At 45.2% G+C, this 4,212-nt stretch overlaps 1 pseudogene; it reads left to right on the top strand.

Moving 5' to 3' along the window:
- The first annotated feature begins 514 nt into the window (after nucleotides 1-514).
- LOC119315759 lies at nucleotides 515-3,900 on the top strand (annotated as a pseudogene).
- The last annotated feature ends 312 nt before the right edge of the window (nucleotides 3,901-4,212 follow it).

The following is a 4,212-nucleotide window of genomic DNA, read 5'->3' as shown; positions in this document are numbered from 1 at the left end:
TATGTCGTGTTTGCCGAAATTTCCCTGATTATGCTTTCTAAAAATATATAAAAAAGGGCGTCTAGGCTTGACCTGAGCCGCCGCCCCCACGCAGAAAATATCGCCGGTTCGCCCACAAGCGGCACTTTTTCTAGCCCCTGAAGGGGGGCGAACGGCTGGAGATGCTCTAAGGCTAGCTTATAAATTAAACCCACAGCCTGACACAAACCATCTCAAAATCAAGGAGGCTCGGTTCATTGTCAGCATCGGCATTGGTCAAGTTTCTCCTATTAGGTGCGACGGTTATCTCTGTTTACTTGCTTTCTCGCCAAGTTTTTATGCAATTATTTGTTGTGTTGGTTAAATCACGTTGTTATGCTTTAAAATTCCTATTTCTTACAAACTAATCTTTCTTTCTAATTCAGCCTTTGGTTTGGCAGATACTACCCCCGTCCCAAAATAAGTATATTATAACAAGTTCTAATTTTCAAGACTGTTCTCTTATAGGTCAAATTTTTTGTTTTCCTTTAAAGCAATGGCATACGAAATGCTCCATGCGATAAACAATGGGAAGGATTCCTGGAAAGTTAAGGTCAGAGTAATTAGGCTATGGGACGCCATTAACCTCAACAACAATGAACTGATTAGCCTTGACATGATAGTACTTGATGAACATGTCAGTTTATTGGAAAAGTATATGTTTTTCCAACATAAATAGGACATATGATTCAAATACCGATGCATCTTCTCGTTGTATTGTAATGTTTCAAGGTACTAAGATACATGCCAAGGTGATGAAACATATGGTTAACAAGTTCAGGCCGTCGATCCAAGAAGATTTAGTCTACATGATAGCGAATTTTAAGGTTACATCTGCAAAGAATTTCTGTCCAGTTGAAGGTGGTAAGGTTATTAAATTTTTGCACACAACAAAAATTCAAGAAGGACTTAAAAATATCAAAATAGCAGAACAAAGTTTCATGTTTTGTAGTGTTGAAGTTCTTTCCACAAGAGATGGCCAGAAGATGTACTGATCCGGTATGATTACATTTAAATTGTTAACTTGAATCTTCTCCGCATATTAACACCACTTTACTTAGCAGATGTCATTGGGGTAGCAAGTTATATAGGGAACATTGAAGAAACACAGACAACCCATGGGATCACAAAGATTCGAGATATTGTAGTTCAAATTGAGTAAGTAAACATAAAGAAATTATATAAGTAAAATATCATGGCTGCTCATAGTCATGTCTCTTGGAATATACAGGTACCAAAAAGTTAATATTAGACTATGGGGTAATAAGGTCAACCAAATTGATGAAGATTCTATGAGATGTGTTGTCATAGTAACATCAGCAACTGTCAGAAAACTGAAAGGTCCGTATTTACATCAATCAAGGGTAAGTAGTGCCATGCATGCCTTTTTTGTATTCGAAATTTAATATCAAGTGCTTGCAGAGTACTCGCTGTCATCTACAAGCGCGACAAAAGGTTATATCAATTTGGATATCCCTGAAACAGCTGAGCTCCAAACGAGGTGGAGGGAGGAAGGGAAATCCCCTGCTCCCGCACGCGTAGGCTAGGGTTCCTCCCCTGCTCCCTCCGACACCGTCGACCACCCTCGCTCCCTTCCGCCGCCGCCGCCGGTCGCGCGTGCCCCGGCCCGCCTCCTTCCTCCCTCCTCCTCCTCCCTCTACGCTCCGATCACCCCCCGAGGCGGCGGAGCGCCCCTCCCCTCCTCCCTGTCTTGCCCCCTCCTCCTTCCCCCTTCGCCGCCACTGGCATGCCCGGGTGGCCCCGGCGGCGGCGGATGTCCCCTCCCCGCGTGCCTGGAGGGGGAGTCGGGGCTCCCTCCTGCTTGGCGGTGGTGGGGCTCAGCGGTGGAGTTCTGCGGGCCTCGGGTGTCCTCGACACGGCGGCGTGGCCGTTGGCTGCGGGGTGGCGCGGTGGGCGGCTGGCTGACGACGCTCGCTCGGCCCAGATCTGGGCCCTTTTGGGCCCCATCTAGGATGGGGCGGACCAACGGTTCGGGACACGGCGGCGTGGCTCCCTGGTTGTGTGGCGAGGCGGTTGTGGCTATGGTGGTGATGGCTCCGCCGGCCGGCATGCTGTAGCGTAGCTGCAGGGACTGTCCGGACCCGTTGGGGTCCGGCCGGGCCGGGTGGCCTGGCAAGTCCCTGTCGCTACGTCTGGTCGGCATCGCGCGACGATGGAGGTTGTCCCCTCCTGTCGGGTGCGTTGTGGTTGCCACCGAGCCCGGTGTCTCCTCGTGCTACCTCCAGGTCTCGTGTTGGTGGCCTCAATGAGACGGTGAAGATGGTGCGGTGTCCGTGGTGGCACAGGCTGGTGGGCGGCATGTTGGGCGGTGAACTTCCGATTGTCTGGGGTGACGGTGGTGGTTTCGGGGTGGGAGAAATCTCTGGTGACTCATTCACCACCGGCTTAGCTGCGTCCGTGGGCGTTGCCGGACCCTCCCGAGGGGCGTCGGTGATACCCCTTTCCTATTGTCATCCGCGTACCAGGGGAAACCCTAGGACTTGTCCGGGCAGCAGCGGTGTTGTCGTCGCTTTCCTTCATGAAGGTGTTGCTTGATACGCGAGGCTTCGGAGTGCTTGGCGTGCGGTGGTACTTCTCTGGAGGGTGCAGCGGGTGTCGGCCATCTTCGCTTAGTTGAGCTATCGGTGTCGGCATTTGTTTCTTTTTTCTTTCTCTTCCTTTTCTTTTGGGCTTGTTTGTGCTGCGGCCCTAGCAAGCTGGTTGTATCGGTTGGTTTTTGCTTTATAATCTAAAGCGGGGGGAGACCCTTTTTCGTAAAGCTCCAAATGAAGTGCAACCGTTTTTCCGCAATAATATGAAGAGATCCTATTCTATCATGTACATGGATACTTACCTCATGCGAAAATAGGTATTTCTTGGAAGATGATATAATAGAGGAAATACAGCCACAAACCACTTGCAAGGAACAATTCAAGAACATATGCTCTATAACAGAAGGACGCTAAGAGAAATAACTGAAATTGCATATGAATGTGAAAAACAGGTATTGATTATTAACTTCTAAATTCTTTTGTCATATGTTTTATGTGCTAATTTAACCTCTTTTTCATATGTTTTATGTGCTAATTTAACCCGAGATGGACAGGAAAAGTTCTAGACAGTAGAAGCAACCATTAAGTCAATTAATACATCAGAGGAGTGGTAACTAGTAACACATGATGCGGAAAATGTAACAAAAAGGTACAAAAAGAAGGGAACCACTTATACTGTCCAAAATGTGAAAAAGAACCTGAGAAGACATGTCCAAGGTAAATTTGATAATATCTCATGTTTTAGGTAGTAATATATCTTGCACTAACCATGTGTCATTTTGTTGTTAGGTACAAACGTAAGCTAGAGATATGTGATCTTACTGCAACAACAACTTGCACCATGTTTGAGGCAGAAGCAACAAAACTGATTAAGCAATCTGCAAAATTCTTGATAGATAGGGATGATTGTGATATCCATGAGCAGGCAGAAAAAATTCAGAAAAAATGTGGGTAGAGATTGATTTTTCAATTCAGGCTGAATGACTATAATTTCAAGTATGGTTACCAAGATTATACTGTTTATAGAATTTTTTTCATAGATTCTGAAGAAGATTCATCAGCACAACATGCTAATATTGAACATGTATTATATATTGGTACTATGGTGTTCCATATTATTTTGTATGCACATGCCATATTTTACACTGAATGTTTATGGAAACTAACCCAAATTGCCATGTTTTTGTACAATCGTACGAAGGGCACTAAAAAGGCTAGGACTAGGAACACAGGTCGTGCTGTACATTCGGATGAAGAATCAGAAGATGGTGCGAGGAGAAAGATGAATGCATGTTCAAGGAATCTAGCCCCAAAAGAAAGCGTACAATAAGCATTGTTGATGACGGGGATTGATAACCCACAAGTATAGGGGATCGCAACAGTTTTCGAGGGTAGAGTATTCAACCCAAATTTATTGATTCGACACAAGGAGAGCCAAAGAATATTCTCAAGTATTAGCAGCTGAGTTGTCAATTCAACCACACCTGGAAACTTAATATCTGCAGCAAGTGTTTAATAGCAAAGTGATATGATAGTAGTGGTAACGGTAGCAAAAGTAATATTTTTGGTATTTTGTAGTGATGATAACAATAACAACGGAAAAGTAAATAAGCGAAGGACAATATGTGAAAAGCTTGTAGGC

The sequence above is a fragment of the Triticum dicoccoides genome, chromosome 6A (genome assembly GCF_002162155.2).
Source record: "Triticum dicoccoides isolate Atlit2015 ecotype Zavitan chromosome 6A, WEW_v2.0, whole genome shotgun sequence".
NCBI lineage: Eukaryota > Viridiplantae > Streptophyta > Magnoliopsida > Poales > Poaceae > Triticum > Triticum dicoccoides.
Note: the sequence above shows the minus strand (reverse complement) of the source record. Positions and strands in the feature narration are given on the sequence as shown.